At 34.6% G+C, this 9,803-nt stretch overlaps 1 long non-coding RNA gene across 1 annotated transcript; it reads right to left on the bottom strand.

Moving 5' to 3' along the window:
- Positions 1-6: 6 nt before the first annotated feature.
- Positions 7-5,548, bottom strand: LOC106773585. The gene is made up of 3 exons (XR_001376669.2): positions 5,287-5,548; positions 369-447; positions 7-207 (listed from the first exon to the last, which is right to left on the bottom strand). It is a non-coding gene; the product is annotated as an uncharacterized LOC106773585 (long non-coding RNA).
- Positions 5,549-9,803: the final 4,255 nt, after the last annotated feature.

The raw sequence follows: 9,803 nt of genomic DNA on the forward strand, positions 1-9,803 counted from the left end.
GATGAAGGAGTCACCTGTCACCTGCAGAGGACCATTGTTGACTTGCTCCACAGGAATGGTAGAAGCCATTGCCACAAACTTCCTCTGATTCCCCTCAAATGAACAAATGGGTTTTAGAGGTAACCCCCCTTGCTGCTTCAGATTGATGTTGGATTTTACCCAGCACAAAGCAGCTGAGTTGTAGAAATCAATCACACCCATTGAAATCTACACACAAAAAAGTAAATAGATATAATCAATAAATGAAAAGGATACAAAGTGAACCAATTAGAGTAGCATGAGAAAGAAGGAAGAAAAGGAGAGCATGACATGATTGTACCAGAAACAAAAAGAAGAAAAAAAACAGAGATACGAGGTTAGGGACATACCCTGCACAACAGGCAAATGGGGAACTTGGCAGAGGTTGCTGTAGACGCCAACAATTTAAAATGGAAACTGAAATTTACTCTGAAGAAGGCAAATAAATCATGAAGGCGTGAAGGTAATAAACCCTACAGATCCACATAATGCAGAAAGAAAGACAAAAAAAATAACAAATAACCTATTGTTTACTAACGAGGGGTGTGTAACAATTTTTATCCCCATTATAACACAATAAAATATTTATCATTAAACATTATATTTTAACAACATACTCGTCATTCGTAATTAATTATTTGGTTTAGTTAAATTTTAAGTTATGATAAATTTGACTGTACTTAATTAAGTCTTTAATAGATTTTTGTGATTTATTAAATATTTAAGAAATTATATTTTTTAATTGAGTCTTTGTAATTTAATTTATCTATTGCAAGCTTTCCATAAGCAATTGGCATTACTCAACCACGACTGAAATACACATTGTTCCGTGTAGGACCTGTAACATCCTGATTTGGATGTCACATGCAGCAAAATTAAAATTTGAAAAGATCAAGAATAAATTTAAAAAAATTATTACAAGAAAACTTATTACAATTTAAATAAAATGTATCAAGTAATAAAGAAATTGTAGAGATAAAGTTTAAGAATTTCAAAGGAACTTAATTTATTGTAACTTCAAACATAATTGTCCATAATTTAAATAAGTAAAAATATCGATTACAACTTATACATTCCAATAATATCTAAAACATCATAATAAAATTCCCATAGTAGATCCCCTCTCTCATCAATTAGCAACTCCAAAAATAATTTGCATTCCTATCTAAACTCCCGTATAACATACATTATTCGATCATTTCACACGTACATACACACAGGCAAGCAAACAAACAAGTATGGATGAGCTAAGAAATTCATCTTCAAGGAAAGTAGGCATATGGAAATAGCAAAGACTTACCCTCTAACATCACGTTACCCCAATTACATTCTCATAGACGTACATCATTATACTAACTTAACATTACCAGCTATCATTGATTCATCAATATTCATATCACCGCCAATCATGTAAATAATTCAACAAAATTTATCATATCTATAATAGTCATACATTTTCAAACATAATCAATTAAGTCTAGCACCCATTTTTATGAGTATCAGGATTCTGTGATGATATTCATTATTGGAATACATGCATCCATCTAAGTCCTGGTTTGAGATACCATTTAGAATACTTTGTCATTTATTTAAGTTATTTGACAGAACATGTCACCAGACCGTAACCACAGTCTATTTATATAAAATTATTATTGCAATTAGCATTTTAGAGTTAGCTAATATTTGTTAGGCATCAAATTTGACATTTTAATGGGTGAATATTAGTATGATTGAATTGCATTCATGTTAATTCATTACTCGAGCATCTGAACTCACCCAATAGCAACTAAACACCTATTTAAGCTCTCACAACTTCAAAGATAGGGTAAGAAGTAAACATACAGTCAAATTCAACACATCTAGGTCCATTACAGATTTAACAATCAAATGAACTCGTCCCTTTTTCCTTTAATACCTCATTTTCAGAATCCCAAGCAGAACCAGTCACAAACCATCAACCAATTATCTGAACTCCTTAATAACATATACAGAACTTATTCCTTACCTAATGAACATTTAATAAGTTACATAGAGAGTAAAATAGAGTAGGCATAATATAGTTACTGCTCCATCAGGTTGGCAGACATGTACAGTTTAATCCAATTTTAATTCTAAGTATCACAACCCATGCATTCATTTCTAGTTACCACTCATGACAATAATGTAACAAATTCTCTAAACATTTCCAACCATCCTAACACTTCATATAATGTAACATGTATTCCAATAATCATATGATTCAAGTCTGCAGACTAAGTATGAATTCAAAGATACTACCTAAGTCAGATTTCTTCAGCACACAATATATATCAGACAATTAACAACTATTTTGACTACAACATCATTTCTATGATTATACTTTGTGTTCCCCAACCAAAATTCCCTTCCTCTTCCCCTCCATATCACACCCATCCTCACAGATATGCTCAGTTATTTAATTTAGTTATTACATACTCAATTAAGTAATGGTTATTCTAACCCATCTTACATATTCAAATAATTTGATCCTCCAACTTGAATCAAATTCAGAATTTCATTTTCCAATGTTCACTTTGAAGGTTTTCATACCAGCCAACTACAACATATTTAAATGACCATGTAGACCCTGGATATTATCATTAGACGGCAAACCAATTTAAATTATACCTAACAGTGGAAATTCAGTAATTTAATTTACCAATTCAATATTCATCTTATTTATCATGTGGTTTCACCTTCCAATAAATAGAGATTTCATACCCTTCAGGAACATGTTATTGAATCCAGCTGCCAGTGTGTGTAACTAACTTAATCAGTTCAAGGAACCACAGCACATTCAGATTTTACTAAATTAATTTAAGGTATGACAGTACAGTTTAAAGCAACAATGAGCCATTTTAACTTCTCTAAAACAATGCAAACAACAAGGATTCGATATAGCTAGTTCAACCAAACAGTATTGAAGTTGATGCAGATTTCCAATTTCTATTGCAGAAAAAAAAATTGCGTAATATAACTTGCATTAGAAGCCTCACAAGCCGGATCGCATTCATTATGCAAATGATACACCTCGGTCATTGCTGATCTTTAACAACTTTTTACATAATAGTATTTATCAACTCCACACCTACCCAAGGTTCATTCAAGGAGAAAACCCAGAAAATAACCGAAGAAGAATAACCAGTTTTGCAATTTTACTAACCTTATATACGTCCTGTCCAATTTTACTTTAATTTATCCCATTTCTATTTAATGCAACTTTAACCCCAATGCATAATTTCGTTTTATCAGAATAACTTTGCACCAGGTACTTTATCCTGCGTCAGCTTCCAATGAGTGCTACTAACTTATCCATTTAAAACAACTAATAATTTTCCTATTGAACCCTAATAAAACATGACTTGACCCATGCTATACCAATGCGAACTTGAACCTATAATTCTCACATACCCCAAGACTTATTACCTATTACGCTTATCTAACATTATTATACCAATAACGAATTCACCAACTGGACCACTATTATATTATGCTTATTTAAAGTTATTTCACTTATGAATTCCAATTATAAAATCTTATTCATCTATTTATGATACAACCACAACACAATATTTAAAGTGAATAGATTCTATGATGACAATATCACTGCATTAGCAAGCTTTTTACACCGTCCACCCAAAATAATAAGACCTAATAATTTAATGGAACCCAATTGTACCACTAGTTAAAGTTATTAAGGGAAAAACTCAAAGTTTCATGGTAGAATAATTTCATACATATCATCTAATCCAACTTTAGACTCTTATATAATTATTTCTCATTCATACTTTACATCTTGTTACTTCCCATTTTACTATAAATATAGTACTCAATCCCATAGAAATTTAACACCATTACCTTGGAAACATATAAACTCGTTGTCACAGTCCAAACATCATAAACCCCTGCACTAATATATATACCAACCAGAAATGAAAGAAAAATCCCATTCCCCTATCCAGAAAAGATACACAAATCTATTACACATCGTACAGAGGAAACTTAGATGCTTCAACATATTCAAACAACCAAATAAAAGCAAAATAACTCCTCATACGATCATTTTTACTCTGATGTATGCCCTTTAATTCATAAACATTTTAAAGCATTCAAGACTCAAATAATTAGTCCCTTCCTTCCCATAACAGCAACAAAATAATGCATGAACAATTTCTCAATTCCAGCCATAAATTCTTTAGTTCATTCTTAATTTATCACACATAACAATACTTTCAATCAACTTCCCGAAATTAAAGATAACTCAAGTAAAAACCCAATGTTCCTTACACCCACTATATTCCTAACTTTAAACTTCCAAATCAATTATTAGTTAATAGAGGATACTTTAGCAGAAATCGGTGTTCCTATTGTACAGAGGATTTCATAATTGCTACAAAACATTAAATTTCTTTTCTTTATTTGTCCCTATTAAATATTATGAATGAATATGTGTATTCTATTAATAGTGAAGGTAAATTTGGTACGTTGATAACTAAATTAATTATGTTTTTTTATTGGTCAATGTGATTATGTCAGAAGTGTCAGTGTATCTTATATACCATCGTGTCACTATATCTTATATTTTAGATATTAGTTATGTTCAGGTGCCTGTCACTACAGCGGATGCTTCATAGATTATCATTACTCTATTATTTGACAAAACTTGTTTAATCTCCTAATCAAGTGTTAAATCTTGCATTACCATTAACATACCATTGTCGAAGATTTCACTGAAAGACAGCAAAAAAATCTAAACTCGCGCATTCCAGATTCCTACTACAATTTCAGTTCAGAAATATTAAACACCACAAAGCATACATCAATTTTCCAGTCCATCTTTAATTAAACCATAGATACCAACTTCATAGATTTATAAAATTGAAAACAGAACTCATTATATATTTGTTTCTACCAAACAACTATCCTGTTCTTCTTTCCTTTTAACAGAAACCATACCCTTATAATATTCCCATATTACAGTAACCACAGAAAAAGGCACGAATCAAGAAACATATGCATAATCACATTTTACTACTGGCCACAGAGTAAACAGAATTCTCATTTTTCTTAACTCCAATATAACTCAAACATCAATTTAACATATTTCTCATACTCAATTCTTCAATACCCTTTTCCCAGTCATCTGAACATTTAATAACTCAATTCCCCCATCATACAATACTCGAGTGAACACAAATAAAAAGAGAGAAGCATCTTATTAAACACACACAATTAAACAACTCCCTATACCTTGTTCGATTTCCCCTTTACGGCAATCCTCTTTTCGAATTTCATGTATCTCGCTCTCCCGCCTCTGCGTTCACTCTCTGGCTCCCAAACTCGTTCTCTCAGTGCCTTTCACTCACCACCGGTCTTGCATTTGGTACTCTCCGTCGCGCAGCTCTCTCTCTCATGCCCTAGCCCCTTAGTCCAGGGTTTTTCGAAAATGAAGAAAAAGAAAGGAGGATAGAGAAATGACGAGAAAAAGAAAATAGAAATGAACATATAAATGGGTGTTGCTCCCTGACCATCCCAAATCCTCTTGCTATGTCTTCACTATTTTTTTTTATTCTATAACTATATTATTATTAATTTAATTTTTATATTTGACTTTATTTATTTTTGGCTTAATATTTTTTATAGTCTCTATTTTCGTCAAGTGCATTCGTTTTTGTCCTCAATTTAAATTTTGTTCAATTTGGTCCTTTTTACAAACGTCGTTTAAATTGTTAATGGTCATTGCTCCAGCTGTGCAAACTCCAAATGAGATGGCATATCACGTTAAAAGTTGAGTCTTCGTGGCAGTCCTTTTACCACCCTAAAATCAAGGTTCTGCATTTGGGAAAACCTTCATGTGCCTGCACCGCAAGAAGAAGGAAAACGCTGCTTTAGTCCAAGCAGCCTTCCACATGTCGTACCTAGCAGGTGCAAGTGCTAGGTCGGGGGACTCAAGTCCTAAGGCCTCCGCTTGACTCTTTCTCATTTTCTTCTCAAGTTTTGCATAACCACCTCGTGATAACACGTGTGGTGCTTCATTTAGCCTTTGCCTTTCTTGGGCAACTAACCTTTTACCCTATGAAACCATGTATATTCATAAGTGTAAAATCATAATAAAAGGCATTAATTAACCAAAGAAAAATCTTAAGAAACAAACTTGTCAGTCCTCAGACTCTCTAGATGCACGAAACTGCATCCACTCATCCTCTGTTATTCTGTACTTATCACATGGATTCTCATGTTGTTTGTCTCCAACGACATATAGACGTGTCAGTTTTGTCTTGAAATCCCTCCATCTAATTGCTACATGGGATAACATTTTCTTTCTAATTTGACCAGTGTTTGGAATATCATAATGTTGTTGTTTAAAACAAAGAACATGTTAGTGACATAATAAGAACAAAGAAAAAAGTATATCAAATTTCTTTTAAGTAAACATACCTAAATATCTTGCCATGAAAGTTTCTTGTCGACCTCTGGGACGTCATCCTAAGATGCAAGAACAATAGAAACATGGGTTTTTGCTAACACACCCAGATAACTCCCAAACCTATCAGCATTTGGCCCTGAAGGCAGACTTAATCTCGAGTTAATGTCAACATGTATCCTCTTCTCCGTAATGCGTCGGGATGTCACATTTGGCAATCGTGTGACAGATCAACCACATCTGGTCTTTCTTGATCCTGAGGTCGACATACCTGAAAAATGTATACAAGGTTAGTACTATATCAAATATGATAAATAAAACAACATTTAAAGTCACTAAAAAAATATATCACAAAACCTATTAAAATATTGTTTTCTCCCAGATCCCTTCGTTGTGATCATTACGAATTGCATGGATGTCATCTGCTACGTCATCAACCTTGTCTTCAATGGGTTTTGATGCAAAAGATGTTGTCTCAAGTATATTAAGAGAATCTTCATCATCATATTCGTGCATGTTTTTTCCTTTCAATACCACTGACTGTTCACACAATCATCAAATATCCAATAAATGATATTCTCATGAATGATCAATTAGCTAAGCACAGATAAAATCATAGATTCATGGAATCATTCCTCACCAAAAAAGGTGTTTCATTCAATCACTCAAGTGTTTCAAAAGGTTCACTCTTTCCCTCTACTATCCACATGTCACATAGAACAAAATTGTCTTTCATTTACCACAATCAATCATCATCACATACACATGTCATCACAAGGACTTTTTCAAGGCTTATAATGTGGTTGGGCTAACAAGAAAAATTGGTTTTTCTAGATCACAGAATCCTTGAGTTAAGAGAGTCATTCAAACATTCATAGTTCAAGCACACACTCTCTTTTTATCAATTTCACTCATTCCCAAATTTCCCTCTTCTTTGCATTGAGCTTTTCTTTTCATTCTATCTTTTCTATCTTTTTCATCTTTTCATGCTTTGCTCAACAGATTAGCTCAATGTTTATCCTTCTTAAATTTTCTCAACAACTCCAAACTTGAACCTTAATCAATACCACACAATAATTCTCAACTTAACTCAAGGTAAAGATTTTCAAAAAGGGTTTTCACATACTGTTTAAAGCTTAGGTTCAAAAAGGGTAGAACACATGGTTCTTTCTCATGGGACGAAAATTTCATGCATTGGCTAAGAAAGGGCTAATAAAAAATGGCCTTGATCATATGACACATACATACAATTCAATCAATCATAGAAACCTGGGCAATATCACTTATGCTTTCAAGTAGATAGCAATCATTCAATCAAAAACTCTAGAGTTCAAAACCTCATAAATAAGCTTAATCATTATTCCAAACATCCAGATAAATGCCCTGCTTAGCATCATAATCACAATCACGATATCATCATGCATCTGTTCACATAGCTTGTGAACCATCACCTGTATATCAGCATACAATGCAATATCAACATCAACCGATTATCAAGCATCATTAAGCAACATTCATCATGCAACAATATCAATCAAACCATCATAACAGATAAAGTGCCAGACCAAGTACATTAAATCCTACACTACTCAACATAAGCAAATAAAGTTCAAATTACAAATCCAAAAAGATAAAGAAAAATCCTGTTCTAGTGTGGATAACATCCATTAGTAGATGCTATATAAGCTCCTCAGCCTATACTGTCATCGGAGTCCTTCTCCTCTCCATCTTCAGAATCCTCAAAGTTCTCATCCTCATCATCATCTTCTTTATCTGGAGCTTCAACTGCTCCAGATCCACTACCCTGCATATGCTCTGGCCAAGCCACCACATTGTTAAACTCATCCATAGTCCACCTATGTGTAGGAGGCGTGTCATACATGCCTATGATCATCTCGACAGTAGCCACCTGTCCTCGGTGAATGGACTCTAATCTGGACTCCATAAGAGACATGTACATGTCCCTCATTTAAAAAGGCTCTGCCTCATGTGCTGGTCCCTAAGCCTGTGTGGTGGAACTCTCCTCCTAGGGCGTCTTTGAGGCACTGACTGGGCTGCCTCAACTCCTCCACAATATTGTTTGTAGTAGGCCTCATCAATGGCCTTCCTAGGTCGCTCAAATGGTGGAGTATACGTGTCCACCCCAGCTGCATGGCACAGGTGTGTAATCAAGGAGGGATGTCCCAGAGGTGCTTTGTTGCTCACTGTGCTTGCACAACTCTTAATCTCGTTTGCAATCACTTGGCCAATATTGATATTCATTCCTCCAAGCACACAGTAGATAAACATGGCCCTGTTAACAGTGATGTGGGAGACATGTGAGCATGGTGTCACATTGGCATGAGTGAATGCCATCCAATACTACGCTAGTGGTGTCAAGTTGGCCCTTTTGATGTGAATGGCAATACCACTCTGGTTCCTGTGAAAGTGCCCTCCAGGCACACAAAGCATTCTCTCTGTCATCAAAACCAATGCCCTCCTCAACATTCAAAGCATATTGGCACTGCATACCTATCCATTCTGTGTTAAGAAATCTGTTAATTGTTTCATAATCATACCAGATGACCTTTCCACGCACATAGCCCATGTACTCCATAAAGTGAGAGTCTCCCAATGGCTTGGCATTTATATAAAACTCTTTAACCACTGCTATATTTGCAGGAGCAGGGTATGTAGCCAGATTTTCCCAATTCCTACTCTTCAACTCCTGCCCAAACTGTGGAGCAAAATCTGGTATCCAAGCTGACTTCTTGTCCATCAATAGGCGTCTCTCCTGGAAGAGGGGATGATGTTGCTCATGTCTTCTGGAGAGGAACTTGTTAGAGTGAAATTTGTCTGGTTCCCTCCTCTTGGCTCCAACTATCTTAATTCTCTTACTAGAAGAAGAGACCATCCCTGCATCAAATACCAGTCATAAAACCAAGGAAAACCTCATTAAGTGTTAGCAAAACACTAAATCTCGTCTAACCACAACGCCTATCAGCGCTAGGGATAAAACAGGACCCCTCAACGTCACCTACACATAGAAAAAGCATAAAAACAAAATCTGCAGGCTAACACTCAACGGTGCCACTCAGCGCTATCAGTTTAAATTTTTGCAAAATCTCCCCTAAATGCTTCTAATCTCCACCCACATGCAAATTTCTTCATTTCAGACCACAATCATACAGTTTAATCGGTCCAAAAAGTTTCTATTTCAACTAATCATGCATAAAAATCAAAAGTCCTAATCTTTCATGCTTAAGCAATATTCTCATACAAATTCATGCTTTGAAAACCCTAGAATATAAAATGTATGACTTACTTGGATGGAGAGACTTTGAATGTGTGCAAAGTGCTTGTT

The sequence above is a fragment of the Vigna radiata genome, chromosome 9 (genome assembly GCF_000741045.1).
Source record: "Vigna radiata var. radiata cultivar VC1973A chromosome 9, Vradiata_ver6, whole genome shotgun sequence".
Taxonomy (NCBI): domain Eukaryota; kingdom Viridiplantae; phylum Streptophyta; class Magnoliopsida; order Fabales; family Fabaceae; genus Vigna; species Vigna radiata.